Source organism: Schistocerca nitens, chromosome 4 (assembly GCF_023898315.1).
Source record: "Schistocerca nitens isolate TAMUIC-IGC-003100 chromosome 4, iqSchNite1.1, whole genome shotgun sequence".
Taxonomy (NCBI): domain Eukaryota; kingdom Metazoa; phylum Arthropoda; class Insecta; order Orthoptera; family Acrididae; genus Schistocerca; species Schistocerca nitens.
Window position 1 is genome coordinate 514,809,283 of NC_064617.1, and position 21,304 is coordinate 514,830,586.

At 42.1% G+C, this 21,304-nt stretch overlaps 1 protein-coding gene across 1 annotated transcript in view; it reads right to left on the reverse strand.

Moving 5' to 3' along the window:
- LOC126251364 (BTB/POZ domain-containing protein 1-like) overlaps nucleotides 1-21,304 on the reverse strand; it is a 469,703-nt gene that overhangs the window by 447,436 nt on the left and 963 nt on the right. The gene's annotated exons all lie outside the window — the stretch shown is intronic.

Below are 21,304 nucleotides of genomic sequence, written 5' to 3' on the forward strand. Positions count from 1 at the left end.
CTATCAGCTCAAGTTGCAAGTAATAAGATGCATTAGCAGCCAAAAGCGAGAATGGTTTGACCATCCGTGTTCAGTCGTGCACTGTCTTGGAATCTCTATGAGAACGCATATAAAATGCTTCAGTTACTAAAACAGTTATATCTGGTCCGCAAACGACCGACTGTTCGTAGGTGTTGTGGTTACCTGTAAGAAAGTAGCAACGCGAGAAAACAGTGTCGATTTGCAGAGTGACCTGCAGAGGATTGCTGAAAGGTGGAGGCTCTGGCAGTTAACCTCGAACGTAAATAAATGTAACATATTGCGCGTACACAGGAAAGAAACCCACTACTGCACAACTACACTATTGATGACAAAAGCCGCGCGGAGTGGCAGAGCGGTTCTAGGCCCTACAGTCTGGAACCGCGCGACCGCTACGGTCTCAGGTTCGAATCATGCCTCGGGCATGAATGTGCGTGATGTCCTTCGGTTAGTTAGGTTTACGTAGTTCTAAGTTCTAGGGGACTGATGACCTCAAGTCCCATAGTGCTCAGAGCCATTTGAACCATTTTTTTTATGAAAAAATGCGGGAAACAGTCTCTACCGTAGAATATCTAGGAGAAACTATCCAAAGCGGTCTAAAGCGGAATGACCACATAAAGCAAATGGTATGAAACGCAGATTTCAGACTGAGACTCATAGGAAGAATGTGCTGGCAGTGTGACTCATTCACGAAAGACATGGCTTACAAGGCACTTTTTCGACCGATTCTTGAGTCCCTACCAGATAGACTAGTAGAAGAGATAGAGAAGATCCAACGAAGAGCGGCACTTTTCGTCACGGGATCGTTTAGTCGGCACTAGAGCGTTACCGAGATGCTCAACGAACTCCAGTGGCAGGCGTTACGAGAGGGGGCGCTGTGCATCACTGAGAGGTTTACTATTGACTTTTTGAGCGGGCACTTTCCAGGAAGAGTCGGACAATATATTACTTCCTCCCACATACGTCTCACGAAATTACCACGATGAGAAAATCCGAGAAATTAGACCTAATATCGGAGATTACCGACAATAATTCTTTCCACGCGCCATTCGCGAGTGGAACAGCAAGCAGGGTTTCAGAGGTACCAAAAGTACCCTTTACGACACACCGTTAGCTTGCTTGTGGAGTACGATGTAGATGCTCCATGACATGAGCTTGAAGCTGATGTTTCCAAAGGATTACTTTTTGTTTCATAGCATAAATCTTGTCTGCCATAACTCTTACCAAATGATTGTCTCCTTACACTAAGGTATTTAATGAACTCAGAGAATTGATGACGTCGACCGTAAGAGATTTTATCACCACTTTGCTTACTCTTAAATCTGTTTTTCCGCTATTCCGTTATTCACTGTCGTCTGTCACAAAAACAAGTGCATCATATTTGTCTTCGCGGCTGGTTTTGTAATGAGGTTTCAGTAAGTATTTTTTCAGCTTACATTAGTGCGATGGCATACTCAGCACTTTGCGTGGCTCTTAAACGCTACAAAAAGCAAGATAATTCCCATCCGACATCAAAGGATGTGGCTTTTCCACTTTTTCTTTTTTGGACAAGTACGTAGACGTCATAGTACTCGTATTCCTAATACAGAACGCAGATCTAGTTTAACCCAAGTAGTGTTGTCAGAAAACTACTTGGCGCCAGACAAGGCGGTCTCGGCATAGCGGCGTCCGCTGCAGCCTTCATTTTCCTGTTCGTCGTCAGCCCTCAGCTCTCGGAGCGCTAGGCAGGAATGCTGCCTGCCATGCTTCAGCCCCGTATGTAGCGCTCCCTAAAGGACCGCGAAGGTAAGAGTAGGCTAATTACCGTCGACGTATAATAAGGGGAGCTGGCACTACACACTTAACGTTGTGCATTGCTTTGAAGCTTGCGCCGCCATATTAGTAGCCGCTAAGCATTAACAGATTACTGTTGACAACTGCTTTCTGTTCTTGGTGTCTGTCGTATTAATACAACAGTAGTTTTAAACGGTAAATATTACAGTGCTTTCGTGAGTAACACAGTGTCCAGAAGACATTCTCAGACGTTTTTCTGGTCCTAAAGGCATCCAGTTACACAACGCATTTGGCCACATTATTGTCACTTTCTTTTTTAACACGTGTTTCGAATAGCCAAGAAGCGAAGTATGAGATGTGAAAAGGCTACTATTATAAACCAGCATTTTCCTTAATAACCAATATCCTGTCTATGTGCTCTTCCCAAAATGCTGAGAACATATTTTGGCGCTGGTCGAGTTGTACTGATGGGAAGTTTAAAGTCAAATGATGGAAATAAAACCACTACACAAAAAGTAACCAGCGCAACTAAAATTCGTGTTTATAAAGAAAATATCGCTTGAGTGAGTACACTTATGAATGTATTACGATTCCTTTACACTTCAGATTATAATCAGAACGATTAGTACACCTGTAAATGGGGCAAGCTGGCATTTTTTACCAATACTCTTCCACCATAAGCTAATGTTTGGCCTTACTAACATTCCGGACATTGGCTTCAAGTTTGTGACGTCATCGCAACTCCCCTTACTATACTTCCTTGCTAATTACAGAGTGCACTGAGACCTTTAATCAGTCGTTGTTCCCGCTCTCCTTGAGCAATTGGAGTAGGTAGAAATCCTAACCAATTTCCAGTGATAAGCATCTTCTGTCATGCACTTGAATGGTTTTCCCAGGATGTTAGTACATAGAGATGAAGAATAACGAATAATATATTACATTTCCAATACTACAGCTGCATCAACATCTATATACATAAATTGCAAGCCACAGTACGGTCCACGGCGGAGGGTGTGTTGTACCGCTACTAATCATTTCCCTCCCTGTTCCACTCGCAAGCAGTGCGACAGCAAAACGACTGTCTGTAAGCTGTCTATAAGCTTCCGTACGAGCCCTAATTTATCTTGTGTCCATCGCCCTTAGGTGAAATGTACAGGGTGACCCAAAATCCCGTTAACATTTAAAAATTCAATACTTCACAGAATAATCAGGCAGAGAGGTAAAAATTGATACAATTGCTTGAAATGACGTGGGGTTTTACTGGAGCCAAAAAAGTGCACAACATGGACAGCAGACGGCGCTTCATATGATGCAAAAGCAAGAATTAGCATAACAATAATAAATGCTCAGCAAGCCGGCCGTCATTTATCAACAATCGCTGCAGTCTAAGGACTTTGTTTTGAATAGCACTGTAGGTATAGTGAGAAATTGCCATCGCACCTTTTCTTTTAACATTCCTGACGCGGTCGGAGGATCGCGGTAGACTTCCGACTTCAGCTCCCTCCGCAACCAATAATCACACAGATGGATCTCTGGTCTCCTGGGAGACCAAGCATGATGGGCACGGCGGCTCAGCAAGCGATCCTCAACAAACGATGTGCGCAAGAGAGCAAGTGTAGCATTATGGGGTGGAGCACCATCCTGCATAAAAGTCGTACCTTCCAGCAGATGTTTATCAGCCACGCTAGGGATGACCTAACTGAATCTCTTACTACAGTTCAATTTATGCACCATTCTCAGGCAGAGTCACTGACGTGTTGCTGCCCAGTGCCTTTTGTTGCCAGTTTTTGCACTCATTTTTGTTCAGTAAAACCCCACCTCATTTCAGGTATGTGTGTCAACTTTTACCTCTCTACCTATATTATTCCCTGAATGTCCGCCCCGATAGCTGAGTGGTCACTGTGACGGATTGCCGTCCTACGGGTCCGGGTTCGATTCCGGCTGGTTCGGGGATTTTCTCCGCTCAGGGACTGGGTGTTGTGATGTTTTCATCATCACTTCATCCCCATCCGGCGCGCAGGTCGCCCAATGAGGCGTCGAATGTAATAAGACCTGCAACAAGGCGGCCGGACCTGCCCCGCAAGGGGCCTCCCGGCCAATGACGCCAAACGCTCATTTTCAATTTCCCTGAATTATTGCATTTTCAAGAGTTAATGAACATTTGGGTCACCGTGTACATTGGTGGCAGTAGGATCGTTCTGCAGTCAGCTTCAAATGCAGATTCTCTAAATTTTCTCAACAGTGTTCCTCGAAAACAACGTCTCCTGCCCTACAGGGACTCTAGTTCCCGAACCATCTCTGTAGCACTTGAGTGCTGATAGAACCTCTGACAAATCTAGCAGCCCGCCTCTGAATTGTTTCCATGTCTTCCTTTAAACTGATCTGGTGGTGATCCTAGACACTCGAGCAGTATTCAAGAACGCGATCTCCTTCACAGATGAGCCACTCCCCCAGCAAGCCGAAGTCGACCATGCATCGTACCCACGAAAATCCTTACACGCTCGTTCCATTTCATATCGCTTTCTAACGTTAAACGTAGATACGAGGTGCATTGATCAAGTAATGCCATATATTTTTTTCTCTGCCAGTTTCGGTTGAAAAAAAAATGCGGAACTTGTTTTGGGACATCGTGGAATAGTCTCTCTTCAGCCACTATAGTTTTATACAGTTCCAATAGGTGGCGGTACTATACGTAGCCTTCAGAGGCGTCTGTAATAGAGGTGCGTTGCAAGCACAGAACCTCATCGAGTTTCTTTTGACGGAAAACCAGAAGACTGCAGATATACATCGGCGCCTGTAAAATGTCTACGGAGACCTGGCAGTGAACAAAAGCACAGTGACTCGTTGCATGAAGCTTCTGTCATTACCGCAACAAGGTCACGCAAACCTGTCCGATCTCCCACGTGCCGACCGGCCGCACAGAGCTGTGATTCCTGCAATGTTGGAACGTGCGGACACTCTCATTCGAGGTGATCGACGCATCACACTCAAACATCTCGCTGCACAATTGGACGTATCTAATGGTAGTTCTGACACACTCGTCCATCAGTTGGTGTGCTCAAAGGTATCTGCTCGCTGGTTTCCTGCCTAACGGAAGACCATAAACAGTAACGAAGGGCCATCTGGGCGGAATTGCTTGAGCATCACGACGCTAATCGTGACAATTTTGCTGTCGTACAGCGTTACAGGAGATCAAATATGGGTTAATCACTTCGAACCGTAAACAAAACGCCAATCCATGGAGTGGCGCCACACCATCTCTCCTCTGAACAAAACGTTCAGAGCCCCACTCTCAGCTGGTAAAGCCATGGCGACAGTCTTCTGGCACACTGAAGCGGTTATTCTTTTTGATGTCCTCCCTCATGGTGCTACGATCAACTCTGACGTGGATTGTGCCACCTTGAGGAAACTACAGAAATGACTTCAGTTGTTCGTCGACACAAAACTAATGCAAACGAACTTCTCTACATGACAACGCAAGGCCTCACAGAAGTCTGTGCACCCGAGAGGAGCTCACAAAGCTTTGTTGGTCTGTTCTTCCTCATCCACCCTGCAGCCTGGATCTCGCACCCTCCGGCTTCCATCTGTTTGGTCCAATGAGGAATGCATTCCGCGGGAAGCACTACATGGATGATGGTGAGGTTATTGATGCAGCAAGACATTGGCTCCGATGTTGGCCAGTGAAGTGGTATCACGCGGATTACAGGCCTTTGTAGCCAAAAGAGTGGGTCATAATATGGTGTATTGGAATCATGAGTAAAACCAACCTGCTTTCAAAAAAAAAGTTTATAGAACGTCGATCATATTTAATGAACCTGACTGTGTCTTTTTTTGTTACTGTTTTAGGGCGCAAAACTGCTACGGTCATTAGCGCCCGGTCTGTGGCTTAGGGAAAGGTAAAAAAAAAAAAAAAAATTGTAAATCAGCAGCAATGGGAGCGAAACTCAAAAAGTGAGGAAACTGAAAAACAGAAGGAAATCTTAGAAAACCATTATAGAAGGGGTTTTTTTTCCCAAAAAGAGCTTCGAATGACCGACGTCATCTCACTGACACTGATAAACTCGAGGACGCGAACGGGTGCGCGTGTGTCATCTGCTAAAATGGAAGATATATCAGGCGACAGCTGTAGACGGGCGCGTAGCGGAGTAAAATAGGGGCACTGAAGTAAAAGGTGTCTCACCGTCCACAGTTGAGAGCAGTAGGGACAAAGCGGGGGAGGATCGCCACTTAAAAGATGTCGATGGCTAAAAACACAGTGCCCTATCCGTAGTCTAGTTAAAATTACCTGCATTAACTTATATTTTTCTACGTTTAGAGCCAGCTGCCACTTTTCATACCAGCTAGAATATATTGTCTTGTATCCTGCTGCAGCCACTCAACGCCGACATCTTCCGGTACACCACAGTACCATCAGCAAACAGCCGCAGACTGATGCTCTACCTGTCCGCCAAATCATTTATGTATTTATTTTATGGTGTGACCATAAATTAAAAGACATAAAATTTAAAAGAAGGGACTTCTAACAACTGCTGGATGGTTCCCAGACTTACCGTTATTTTTTTTTTTAATTAATTCGCACGAGCGCACCGGGAATATGACGGCGGACGCCTCGCGAATTAAAATTAAAACTAGCCTCCTGCCGTTTGTCCTGAAGAACAAATGGGGCCTCGTGTTGCCCGCGGTGCTCCGACGGATTCAACAGGAGTGCCGGCAGGGTGGCTAATGAGCCGGCCCGACTGCCCGCAGTTGTACGTCTTCCGCCGCCGGCGTGGCCACGCGTCTCCCTACCGGCCTGCGACAGCAAGCCCTGTTCCTTCTGACTGGTTACAATGAACTCTGCTTATCTCGACGATAAACGGTTCCACTCCTCCCTTGCCTAACACGCTTCCTGGGTGGTACGTTTACATTCCACATGTCGAATTTTCTTGTTCTCGCTGACGTTAGCCTAGTTGGGGCTTTAAACAATTATCACTACACTGAATGACAGAACAATGGGAATATCCTAACAAGACCGCACCAGTCACTCTGTGATTTTTATTTAGCGTCGTGTATCCCGGCTGAAAGTAGTCCGATCCTCTTCAGATGGATCTGCTTAGTTGACAATTACATTTAATTTTACTGCATATGTGTGTTACTTGTAGAATGCCATTTCCTGTTATAAAAAAGGGAAATTCAAATGCAATGGCATTCTTGTAAAGCGTCGTGGAAAGCTGAATCACTGCAAATCAGAAACCATATTTGCTTTCGGCTTTGTCTCAGTTACTCTTATACTTACGTTCATAAGTAAGCGCGACTTGTAGACATTATAACAACCGCTTTCTTTAGTAATTCACAGTTCTATAACTCTTCACCCAACTTAATTTTTTTTATATTAAAAATGTAAATGTCGTGTAACTAGGGTCTCCCGTAAGGTAGACCGATCGCCGGGTGCAAGTCTATCGATGTGACGCCACTTCGGCGACTTGCGCGTCGATGGGGATGAAATTATGATGACTACTACAACACAACACCCAGTCCCTGAGTGGAGAAAATCTCCGACCCAGCCCGAAATCGAACCCGGGCCCTTAGGATTGACATTCTATCGCGCTGACTACTCAGCTACCGAAGGCAGATTTATTTATATTCACCTTCCCATAATAATAAAGCGCATAAGCGAAGTGACTTCTAACGTGGAAAAACTTTAATCTCTAGGGTGCCACATTTCTACTCTTCTCTACTGGTCCATTGTTTTAACTTTCGGTTTGTCCTCACAACAGCAATAGCATATTTTCGAGTATTGAATTCTCCCACACATAGCCAATCTGAAGTTTCTATTGTTGGCGCTTATCTCGCTCCTAGATTAAACGCATTTCCATCACTATGAGCAAAATGATCATTCATTAATACAAATCACACGTTATTTAGTATCGAATGATTCCTATTACCCTATAATTTTAATTTAATCATAGGGTCTCACATATCAGTAAAATTTAAAATAGAAAATTCATTTAGTAACATAATTTTTATAATGCTATCAGTATTGTTCTGACGTTTATATATTTTTGGAAAATAGTCTTTTCCTTCAACAATGTAAAATCTTCTTCGATAATTACTCAGATGAGCATCGTAGCGTTATCGCATTTATTTCATTTACATGAGTTTATTTTTGCGCATAGTATGACGACAACAATACAAAAACTATTAATATTCGATAGGTCTCTGCGGGCTTATAACTATCATGATCACATGCCACTAGTATCACAAAAGTAGACGTTATCGCGAGAACTTTATGCCCATTGCCAACTTTTTTTTTTCACAGTGGCACCTACTTCAACCAAAATAATATAGGATGATTTATGAGATTTATGAGATCCCTGATCATAGCCGTGTGAGTATAAACGACGACTTTATCCAGTTAAATGTCCTCAGTCGCACTCGTGTTCTTGATAATTCGTCTCGGAAGTCGCTAATCAGCCCAAATATTGTTAAAAGTGCTGTTTAATGAGGAATAACTAACGATTACGCCAGTCCCCTTACGTAGAGCCGGCCGGGTTGACCGATCGGTTCTAGGCGTTACAGTCTGGAACCGCGCGACCGATACAGTCGCAGGTTCGAATCCTGCCTCGGGCATGGATGTATGTGATGTTCTTAGGTTAGTTAGGTTTCAGTAGTTCTAAGTTCTAGGGGACTGATGGCCTCAGAAGTTAAGTCCCATAGTGCTCAGAGTTATTTGAACCTTACATAGAAACAGATCCTATAGAGGTGATATACCAGCCCCATATTCGCCCACAAGCGTCGCCGAAACGTATAGAAGATCACCTTATAATTTGAATGGTGGGAACATCAACACCGATTCTTGAATTTAAAACGAGTAACGGTTCTGTTAGTCGAATCCTCCATACCTACAGGGTAAGAAAAATTCCGTTCATACAGTAACAGTTACTGTGTCGAATGTGACTACAAACTATAGCCAGCCGGAGTGGCCGAGCGGTTAAAGGCGCTACAGTCTGGAACCGCACGACCGCTACGGTCGCAGGTTCGAATCCTGCCTCGGGCATGGATGTGTGTGATGTCCTTAGGTTAGTTAGGTTTAAGTAGTTCTAAGTTCTAGGGGACTTATGACCACAGCAGTTGAGTCCCATAGTGCTCAGAGCCATTTGAACTACAAACTATGAAAATGAGAATTTACATGTGTGTGGTGCTTGTTCTTTCTGACAAGTCTGAAAGTACAGGTATCGCACATATAGATGATATAGGTACAGATATTGTGAACACTGGTAATTTAATATGTACCCACTCCAGCGATAGTCATTTTTTCTCTGCGTCGAACGGTCTTACCGTAAACGCGTCACAGAATTTACTGACTGAGTTTTTCTGCAATGTCGTAAATGCAAGTGGACTATCCCTGTCAGTGAAGAGTATAAGTTTCGTTTCTACACGTCCTTACTTCAATACCCGACCTGCTGCCCAGGGGAAAATCAATATTAATGGCTTTCCTAGGTCACGCGCACTTGGAGATACTAACCAACTTAAACAACATGCTACTCCTAATAGATATAATTATTATTCTGCAAGTGATGTAAATACTGATGCATTGCTGTTCAGTACATTGCCCTCAGTCATGAGCAGAAACATCTCCTCTTATACCCCAACACCCTGTATAAGCATATACTCCTTGGCGGGAATTAAGATCGTTTCCGTGCGGATGCACTCTTCTCCCGAACTCTTGTGGATATCAGCGTGAGGCTGCGAGCAGTGAGTGTGGTGGACAGGGGACGCTGCATAAGTAGTGTGTGACAAGTTTGGAATTTGGGTTGGACGGGAAACGTGCTCGAACAGCCGATGCGGGGAACCAAAATCTCGCCTCCACTTCGGGTCCTGTTTACAAACAGCCCATGCAGCGCTCGAACATACGCCACGTTACCGAACATTATTTGCCAACGATCTTCGAGGGGTCTTTGTTAGATCTCCACAACAGATGGGAGAGCGCGCAGTAAATACGTGGATTTTATGTATTATTCTTTCCTTTTCCCCAGTCATTTTTTTCCGTGTGGCCGGTGACTGTTCCAAATAACTTCCTAATAATAGTAAAAACCACAACAAAAGAAACAAAAATAAATAAACAACAACAAAGCCTTCCACTTCTGATGATTGCTGTGGATCTCACTTTTCTGTGCCCCATATACTCAGCGGAGGTGTGACCAGGCCTCGGGTTTCGAGCCCTACCCACTCTGAAGCGTAAATTCCTGGTTCGCGTCAAGGTCTGGCAAAAATTTCCACTTGTCGCCACTGAATTCAGTTCGATGCCCGATTGCGTCTGGTGTCCGAATTTCTGTTTCGTTTCAACATGAAAATGAGAATAGGACGGTTGCTATAAATATTTGCAACAACAGACGTTCTCACATTTCAACAAAATCTTCCGAGAAATAACGCATGGAATCTTCGCAGAAACAGAAAAAATCTCAATCAATCTTTATCACGTTTCAAGCTTTCTTCAAGCGTTTAACAGTATCATAGAGCGATTCAGAGTGTCTGAAAGAGTTGTACGTTTCACAGAAGCGTGCTCAAGTATCGTAACTGGCAAGCAAAAAGTATTAGCGATAAGAAAACCCAACAGAAAACACCCTCTAAGTGGGAGGCGTCGCTGTCTGTCCCTCGTGACGCAAGCTGTCTTCTTCAGCCAAATTGATCATATTTTCCTTGTGTGCTATTAAAAACAATTACACAAGCTACAAACTCAAAATTTATCAAACAATCATTTCGTGACAAAGTCGTCTTATCATTGATGCAAAATACAGTGTGTACCCAGAGTAACTGTCAGTATTCAGAGATATGACAGGAACCATCGTTCGAAGCAAAAACGTCCAGCAAACATGGATTCTACAATAGAGAGCTTAAGAACTACAAGCACTTCTTCTTCTTTGATCTTGTGAAACGAATCTCTTGTACTGCAGGCTCTTTGCTTTCCATATTTTGGGAGGAGGTAGTTTGGACGAAAACAAAAAAAAAAAAAATAGTGAATATGGACTCTAATATGCTTCGAATGGTCGTTTCTGTCACAGCGTTGATTATCGACCATTCCTCCTGTGACGCCCTGTGTATAAGAGAAGTCCCACATTACGTATGAAAGTCGATCGTACCAAAACGGCTCGAAATTCTGATCAATTTTTTTGACATGTAATGAAATACAAATGTAGCCGTACATTGTCTATGATTACTGATCGTCTTCTTTCGTACTGCACTATATATTGTTGTCGTGTTGTCCTTTCCTGTGCCACTTATCTAAATAACTGTAATGGAGAAACAAAGCAAATAGAGCAACAATATTAATTAACATTGGCCGCCATTCTACTGATGTACTGCAGGTCAAAAATTAATTATGTTGAAATGACAGACGACTGTCTGTCACTCCGCAGACGCGACAGGCGACGTAGAAGAAACAGGATCTCCCCAGTATCTGACGATTCTTTCAACTTAAACGTCATTAGTAGGGTAAACGCAGTATTAGAAAATCTACGGAGTGAGCATTCAAGTGTGCAGAACAAAAAGTCAAGGGACTATGTTGTGAAGTAAGGTTTGCTCACGCGCACTCTGCAGATTTTGAACGCTATTACATTGCTAGTACACACAGGTCCAGTTCAAAATAACTTGGACTTTTTAACGCGTTTTATAGGCATCTTAACGTTGAGAACTTAATATCTGGGATGAACGTGGCTCAAAACATTGAAGGGAAAATGCAGGAACAAATCGCTAGTCGGCGTCAAAGTTCATATGGTATTATTATTATTATTGTTAGAGTAAAAGATCCACCGCTATTTTTTTATGTTTGGTATTGCACTTCACCGTATTTCCGAGTCTCCATTTTCGTAAATTATGTTGCAGTAACATTGTGAAATGGCTTCCTTCTGTGACAAAAAGAGATTCTTCCGAAAAAGAAAATAATATTTTGAGTTATGACATGCGACAAATTGGCGATTTATCACGCACTGAAATACGTTTAGGGACGAACCCTTCTGGTTTTTTGTTTTTTGTTTTTGTTTTTGGTGAAATATATTTAATTTTCCTTCATTTTTCGGGAACTAAATGATTAATCGTACACATTCATCGTCCGTGACCCACGTACGAGTACTATGGCTTCCTATAGTGAGTACTTTAAAATAAGCAAAACGTGTTGGAGGCCTGTGAAACAGGGAGATAAAGGCTCAGTCTGTCGTGGCTCTGAGCACTATGGGACTTAACATCTATGGTCATCAGTCCCCTAGAACTTAGAACTACTTAAACCTAACTAACCTAAGGACATCACACAACACCCAGTCATCACGAGCCAGAGAAAATCCCTGACCCCACCGGGAATCGAACCCGGGAACCCGGGCGTGGGAAGCGAGAACGCTACCGCACGACCACGAGCTGCGGGCACTCAGTCTGTCGTAATAAATATGATCTGAAAGTGAAGATTGTTCGAGCTGTGTGTATTTTCAACGGATTGGCTAACAGCAAACAATACCGAAGTTATCTAACCCTCGTCTCATAAACATATAACCATATAGTCGTAAATTAGACCTACTATATAATCTCTTTATTACATTTATTGTCAATAATTTCACCACATCGTCTCTTTCTGATTTGAAAACTGTAATTACACTTTTGTACCTGAGACAACTAACTTTTCCTCGTTTGACTTATTTCGATTTGCAACCATAGCAGCAACATTTATTCACCGTTGCTGATACTAATAAATAATTATGTATGAACATGAAAAGTGCTTGCATTACTATAGTTTCGGTTGTACCACAAAATGTAAGCAAACAGCGTAATACGAAAGTCATGTAACAATCCCAGTCCGATGTTGGTATGCTCAATCCACAGACGTTCTGCTCTACGTGTTTTTCTTACAACAGTGTCCAAGTGTTTGATTATTTTTCGTATCGTGGCCTTCGAGTGTAAATAACTACATCCAATTCATCCAATTTGGTGGTCTTTTAATGCATACAGCTGTCTTTTTCCTGTCATCACTATTATGACACCAGATTAGTCCATGACGGAGATTATTGTTACTTATATCTTTTCTTGGTTTCATTATTGAGGCATTAATGTGACAAGCTACTGACCATGGAAGCGGCTGTTTCCTCTATTAATTGAAAGAGATTTTAACATAGCTGTGCCGTTGAAAAGTAAGACTGTTTCCTTCTCGTCCCGACAATGTTTTAGCCATAGACTTGTTCTTGCTGCTATTCTGCTATCCTTCTTTTTAAATTGTCGTTACTGGGTTTCCACAGGTGAAGAAATAATATGTTAGAAATCTACATCTTCCCCTGCAGGTAGTCAGAAAAGTGAATGTTGACTATGATTAACTTTAAAAGCAGAAGGTTTCGTTTACTCCGGTCCTCACTTCATTTTATTTTGTGTGTTTGACATCACGTTACACCGAGTTGTCAGCGGCGGCTTTAGTTTGTATCTAGCTTATTCTACACGCTGTCACTGCAAAGTGTCACGCATGATAGCAGTGGAAGGTTTAAGCTTAGCTGAAGCAAAACGCTTGTTGCTCGTATTCGCTGTTGTAGTAGTCGAGAAGAAACTTGGATGTCGCCCAATATTAACACAGAGGACGGTGGAAAGTCACCTGAAATAACTTTCTGGGTCGAAGGTAGTTTGACATGTGTTAAATTCGACAAGACGTTTTCGGTCTGATAGATAGAATACTGACCTTGACAGCAATAAATAGTATCTGCTCATTCGTGATCTGCTGCAACTCGTTTCGGATCCGTCGACTCAACAAGACAAGTTACTGACAAGCGGTGAGTCTAAACATTTCTCGTCAACCTGCCTTTGCAACCGAGATCGCTAAAAGCGCCCTCTCAAGCGACGTGAAAACGTTGGTGGACGAGGGGCTGGTGAAGTCACAGCGTGGATTTCCACGTTCCATTACAATGCGACGGGTGAAAGGAAGATCTGCCACGTCAGATTTTTGTCTCGTGGAAAGGAAGGTGGCCAATGAGATGCAACATCGGGTTTGTGTCGCCAAAAGGCCGAACTTAGCAGAACTTTTATTACGCCATACTGAGCTAAACTCCGTATTTGGTTGTTTTTATGCACTTTGTAGTGTGCGTGATACGGATATAAGATGTTATAGGTATGATTTATTATAATAAATTGACATACAGTAGTCAAAAGGCTTCTAGAATTAATTCAGTATAAGGAAACATCTAAATCTGCGCGACTAGTCTGTAATTCACAATTAAGTGCCTGGCAAATGGTAGGCTGATGGTTAGATGGATAGGTAAATAGACAAGTAGATTTAATCCGTGTAAGTATTTTAAAACATATACAGGGTGAGAAGTTCCGACTATTCTGCGAATGACGTTCCTGGTCCCCCAGAATCCGATGACCAGTCTAGAGACTGATGCCTGGGGTAGTGGATTTCTTTCTTTTTGTTCCGTCATGCTTATTCAAGTTCAAATTTGTTTTGTGGTGATCTTCTATGAATGTCACATGTTTACGACTTGATTGTTGAGATCAAGAAGAGCACTGAGCAGCCGCACCAACTAGTAGAACAGACGCTAACCACTACAAGAAGCACTTCATGCTGCAGAAACTACAGTGATTCATGGTCATATGAAGACCAGAGAGGTTGAAAAGCAGGAAAGAAAAATTCTGAGGAAAATGTATGGACCAGTGTTTCGGGAAGGAATTTGGATGAAGAGACCAACTAGAGAGATTTACAAAGACACGGAAACAATAACACACACCATTAGAAAGAGAAGGATGAAATTTTATGGACATATCAGCAGGATGAATAAAAGCAGGCTCACAAGGCAAATCTTTGAGACAGTAAACAAGAGCAAAACCAAGACGAAGTGGATCACTGGAACAGAACAAGACATTAAAGAACTGGGGATCACAGAAGACAACATAAACAATAGAGAACAGTTTAGAAACATCATAAAGAAACACACACTTAAACAAGAACATACGGAGAACAGAACTGGAAAAAGATGGTCGGAAGAGCGCAAGACAGAACACAGTGAAGGAATGAAGAGAATTCGGGAAGAACGAAGAAAGAAGAAGAAATCATGACTACTCAGGTTCAATCGCTCTCTTAAAAGGTAATAATCGAAAATAATAATAATACAGATGAGGAACATAAATCGATCATCTCAAAACAAACCAAAAAAAAAAAAAAAGGAAAAACTGCACATGACTTAATGGACACTGGTGTGCGAGCCGTACTTGCACGAAATCAAACCTAGGTTCATGTTGAACAAAAGTGCATTATAATTTGTATTCTCGATTTATGTCACGCTAAATGATTTCTACTGCCAATTTATCTCCATGTACACCACGTTCATTGTTTCCTTGGTTTTGTTTTCTTCGTTTCGCTGGCATGCACGATTCATTGTAGATTATCACGTAAATATGGGAAGAAGGCACTGAAAACACAGTAATCGGAAAGGCGTATCCCCAAATAAAGGAAATGTCTTTATTCTAATGGGTTGGGTTATTTGGGGGAGGAGACCAAACTGCGAGGTCATCGGTCTCATCTGATTGGGGAAGGATGTGGAAGGAAGTCGGCCGTGCCCTTTCGAAGTAACCATCCCGGCATTTGCCTGAAGCGATTTAGGGAAATCACGGAAAACCTAAATCAGGATGGCCGGACGAGGGATTGAACCGTCGTCCTCCCGAATGCGAGTCCAGTGTGCTAACCACTGCGCCACCTCGCTCGGTCTAATGGAAATCAACTCTGCGTCAGAGTGGAGGGCATTTGACGTGGCTCACCAAACTGTGTGGCAGACGAATTGTGGGCGCCTCCCTTGATGGAACAACAGTTACGGTACTTACGGCATTCGACTCATGAAGCATGTCTAACTGGTACCTGAAGAGTAGACAGTATTGTCTTGAAGTCGGCTGTACATACATGAGATAAACATTAAAAACAAATAATTCAGCTGGTAGGAAATTTCCTTTCATTGGTATAAACAAATGGGTTCGTAGCCGACTCCACGAAAAGAACACTGCGTTACAAAACAGATACCAGAAATCACGCAACATAGATTTAAAAAAATAATTTGTCCGTCAGATTAGCTCATATACATTACCGAGAACACATTCAATTCCAGTGGAATAATTCGTCGTAGTTTTGTTGGCGTTTCAGCGCGTGAGTAAAACGAGAAAGTTACCATTGCGACACCGTTCTTGTAGCCAGTGTGCTGTTCTTTAAGAAACGTTTTATAGCGACGGCAACTCTCAGCTTCTTTACGACATAAAAGACTATTTAGACATCTTCTGTGCCAACTCTTAAGTCTAATGTACCTAACAGTTATTAGAGAGAACAGTGGTAACATACTTTCCAGAAGAGAATGTAAGCAAGACATACATGATTTAAAAATAAAATAAAAAAATCGAACCCTTGTGGCACGGATACGCCAAACTGCGAGAACATGGGCAGTACATGCAAGAGTGAGTATTACCCACGTTTCAGTCGAGGAAATGATGCTGTATGTTTGTTTAACCAAACATAGCAAGCTGGTGCAAACGCTATCACATAAGATGTGTGGTGCAGGGTTAGTCTGTACTCCACGTTCAGTCATTTTGATTTATGTTTTTCGTCGTAGGTAGAATAAATTCATAAACAAACTAATCCGAGGTCGCGCAGTGGGCAAGGCACTGCACTCGCATCTAGGAATGGCGTACAAATCTCCATCAGAAGATATGGATTTAGGTTTTCAATGTTTTTACGATATCTGTCTTTTAACGATATCTGCCTTCGAGAAGGGCACAGTTGATTTCTTCTCTCATCTTTGTCCTATTGTAATTAATGATCCATCACTAATGGTGTCATCCTCGACGGGACGTTAATTCCTTACCTTTCTTCCCTTTGCTATCAAATGCCGGTTCCCTCTTACTGGTGCAAATGAGATAATCAATTACGTTGACATGGTCATTCCTTCCAAAAATGCGAATTAATTTGTGAGTGATCAACTTAAACAATGGCGAGCGTTAAGACAATATCCGAATCACCACGTAGGACAGCTAGTAGTTCAGCTTTTTCTACACACCAACTTGTTTCTGTTATAGTTTTAGTTTAGTACTATCGGTGATATAACTTTGTACCGAACATTTCAACGAAACATGGATAGGAGTGCTATGGATGCTGAACGCTAGTGATGTTCTTAAGAGACTATTCTATAAGATATATTTCATTTGGCCAATACACAGACCAAAAAGAAAATGGGTTTCTGAGGTAGAATTTATTCACAGCAGACTTAACGAAATAATGATTGTGTAATGTCTTGGAAGGAGGAACGTCATCAATGGCAAATTAATGAAGGTTATTGTCGTGGGAATAATACTCAACATGAAATAAATTAACGCTGTCTCGTCGAAAGTACTTCAGCTCTATTCTCTATAAATTAGATTCCGCCAGCAGTTCCTTATGACAGTTCATCTGTACATTGCAAGTAAAAGAAATAATATGGTGCACCTCAAACCGCAAATGAATAAGTAACTGTACAATAGCTAAAATAACTGCGTAAATAGTGCATGGAACAAACTCGGATCCTACTGCTTCTCTAGCGGATGAAAGTGAAACCGTGACTGTATAAAGCACAATGAAACGATTACGCTAAACTCATCCAGCAATAGCCATCGAAAGTAACACATATTGTCAGTTTCTATCAAGGACATGATGCTGCTCTAAGCCATCAACACATTAACACTGGAACCGCTTTCAGAAAGTTCGTTTTCAAAATCATTTTATGTGAATACGTAGTTAGCACGCTGGACATAACTTCATATAGGACCCTCCACCTATCAGAAATAACTTTCCCGTTTTAGTTGACGTACTCTTTTTGCTCAGATATTTGTTTACATACGGACATAGACCAATTCAAAACCGTACTTTAAGCATGAAAGAACTGACTAAATACGATTCTGAAAAACGGGGCTTTAATTCCACAGAAAATGATGGATTCTAAAACGTAACGCTTAGTATCAACTAATAATAATTGGAAGATCGAACACACTGTCTTATCGATGTGTGTTCCTATGTTCTTTGACTTTTAAGTGATTCCTTTAAGTAGCATGTCATACATGGTTATCATCCGAGACATAAGTAATAACCATAACGCATAAATTGTAAATAATTGAGCAAAATGCTGCACATCAGCTACTAATCGTTTCTAAGTAAGAGGCTGACTCAAACCAGCAATTATTAAAATCAAAATTTCAATTTTTAGTTGCCAAAAAGGCCGTGTAGAACGTCACTGTAAGTTGGAGACAACTTTATGATTTATTTTTCACTTTACTTGCCTCTCAGTACACACTTACGTAGATATAACCTCTCGTATCTTGCGCAAATAAATTTCCAGTAAAATTATTTTATGTTTCCTTGTGTTCACAGCCCTGCAGTGTTTTGGAATGACACCTTGATTGGTATTCAACGTATTCATTTACGCCACTCTCAAGGAGCCACGATAACACAGTATGAAGCGCATCAATGGTTGAGTTCACTCCTCAAAAGAGGGCACCGTGAATAAGGAATTTAATACTAAAGGTCCAGGCGGAAAATATTGTGATTTGCAATAATATGGCCAAAACTGCCGAAGAGTTACGAAATACCCACTGTTGAAACAGACTGAGAATCGTGCACAGACTAGTAATTTATGACCGAAAGAGAAAGTGTCTGAAAAGCTCTCTGTAACCGCGTCCAAAATTTGAAGCTCCGGACTATTCAAACAACTGAAAACATACGCAAAGCCCGCATCTCGTGGTCGTGCGGTAGCGTTCTCGCTTCCCACGCCCGGGTTCCCGGGTTCGATTCCCGGCGGGGTCAGGGATTTTCTCTGCCTCGTGATGGCTGGGTGTTGTGTGATGTCCTTAGGTTAGTTAGGTTTAAGTAGTTCTAAGTTCTAGGGGACTGATGACCATAGATGTTAAGTCCCATAGGGCTCAGAGCCAAAACATACGCAAAGCAAGAGATCTTGCGTAGCTTATGGAGTCTGTCGCCAAAAGGGAAACGTCACAAAAAGACTAGCACGATTTTGACTACTGTGCCACTCTGAAACAGCCTTAACAACGCACTATGGAGTACATCAATGAATGATAGCTCCTCTTGAGAGCACACCGTACACGTGTGAACGGTCGAAAACGAACACATTTAACAACAGTGCACGTCGAAAACAACGTCATTCGGAATAATATGGTCACTAACGACTTCTTTTTTTCCATTGTAGCTACAGTGGCTATTTCTGACAAAACGAGTGAGTGAAGTAAATGAAAAACGTAATAATAAATTTCGTCTACAGATTTTGTAACACTTTTGTTGTGCCCATATACACTATCTCGCTTCAATCAGGGTGAGGATCTACAAGAAGTACTAAACAGCGTTGCCGAAGACAGCATAACCTGGAGCTTACGTTTAAACGAGATGTCCAGCCATCTCACGTCCATGGAACTATTGTACTCGTTAATGGTAAGATCGAAGGAATTGTGCCATAAAAGTATTTGGGATATCAAATCAACGATAACTGCGAGTTCTCTCAAGAAATTCTCTGGACAAATGAACAGTCCAGAAGTTCTTTTCGGAGGAATGAAGAAAGTTATGACTATTCGTGACACAACCATTACGCTTTGCACTCAGCTACTTCGATTCTACGTATTTAGTATACAACTCTATGCAACTGAGTTGTTGACGGCTACCATAGTTGTAGATAAGAGATTGGTCTTTCCACGTGACACCACATTGGACCACTAGCGTAGGGATGATGCTGAAATGATGATGAAGGCAACACAACATTCAGTTACCGAGCGGACAAAATCTCCGAGCGGTCCCGGAATCGAACCCGGGCCCGCTGCATCGCAGTCAGACGAGCTGACCACTCAATTAAGGAGGCGGAAACATTAAGGATACCACATATGGATGAAGTCACAAATGTATCACTACTGCAGCATATTAATACAGATTTAGAAATTCTCATTGCCACCAAAAGAAGATAACGCGAATACTTTGGCCACATAATGCGCAACAACAAGTACCACCTGTTGCAACTAATACTCCAAGGCAGACTTGTTCCACGACGTATAAGATTGTCCTGGCTAAAGAACTTAAGTCAGTGGATGGCCTGAGCACAGAATCGGCGTTCACAAAAGCCATGGACAAACAGCAAAAATGGTTCAAATGGCTCTGAGCACTATGGGACTTAACATCTATGGTCATCAGTCCCCTAGAACTTAGAACTACTTAAACCTAACTAACCTAAGGACATCACACAACACCCAGTCATCACGAAGCAGAGAAAATCCCTGACCCCGCCGGGAATCGAACCCGGGAACCCGGACGCGGGAAGCGAGAACGCTACCTCACGACCACGAGCTGCGGACGGACAAACAGCAGGTCTCGCTGCTGATCATGGAGGACGATGCACTTAAAGAAGAAGTACGTACGATTCCAAGAAATCAGGGCTTTTGAAGGTATGTTTTACCTGTACAGTAATTATTGTGTTCTTTTGTACTTAGAGTAAACCTTATCACAGATTTTTCCATTAAGGAGTGGTTTCGCAGATAGTAAAACCTGGCCACTTCGCCGTAGTTAGGGAAGGGTACTGGCGCCTCTACAGAGGGTGTAATATCTCTTTATATTCTACTAATTATCTCTGCACAATTCTAAGAGTGAATTACGTTCCCTACTTGACCATCTATATACTCGCAGAATCGATGCGCAAAGTAGTACAGTACTATTACTAATCCATGAGCGCATAATTACTCTTTGTAATATTCTCTCTGGTGTGTTGAGGGGACTTCTAGGATCTTCTCCGTGCCGAACAGCCGCATTGAATAATTGTAATTTTGCTATCGAGATTACTGGAAGAAAGAGATTGAAAATATATTGTATGCTACTCAAGAAAATATATACTGAGCATTTACATCAAAGGTGTGTAAGGAATTTCATTATATATGTATTCTCTAATTGGAAATTTGCCCGGAGGTGTCATTTCGTTGGTAATCAGAAGGGAACTTCCGATGAATTGGAAACGAACCTTCAATTATTAGATCCAAGAGCTCCATTATTTCATCGGATAATTAAACTCTATCAAAGCAAACTTTCCGCTTGATCTGAGGTTTCCCGACTGACTACGCAACGCAAGAAAACCAAGACATTTTATTTACACAGGATTGCAGATGGCTTCGAATCATCGAGACTGGGAGAAGGAGAGTCGTCCGATTGTGATTAAACAAGTAAAGCTTAATTATAACTTTCCTGAGCGACTGTGATGACTGTGATATGGCTGCTTATGAATGAGATCATTAATAAAATACTAATAACTAATTTTCCTCCTCACCAGCAGCCAGTATAAACACAATATTAATTAAAATTATAAGGGCTTGCTAAGAGGGTGTTAACTGTATCAGTAAAAGTGGTTGTAACTGCAAATCGAAGCCACGAAAGCATAGAGTTGTTATGTTAAAATTCAGTTGTAAGGTCTGTTCTTTATTAGCTAGATAACGCATCGTAATGTATGTACTACAGATAGGAACTTTT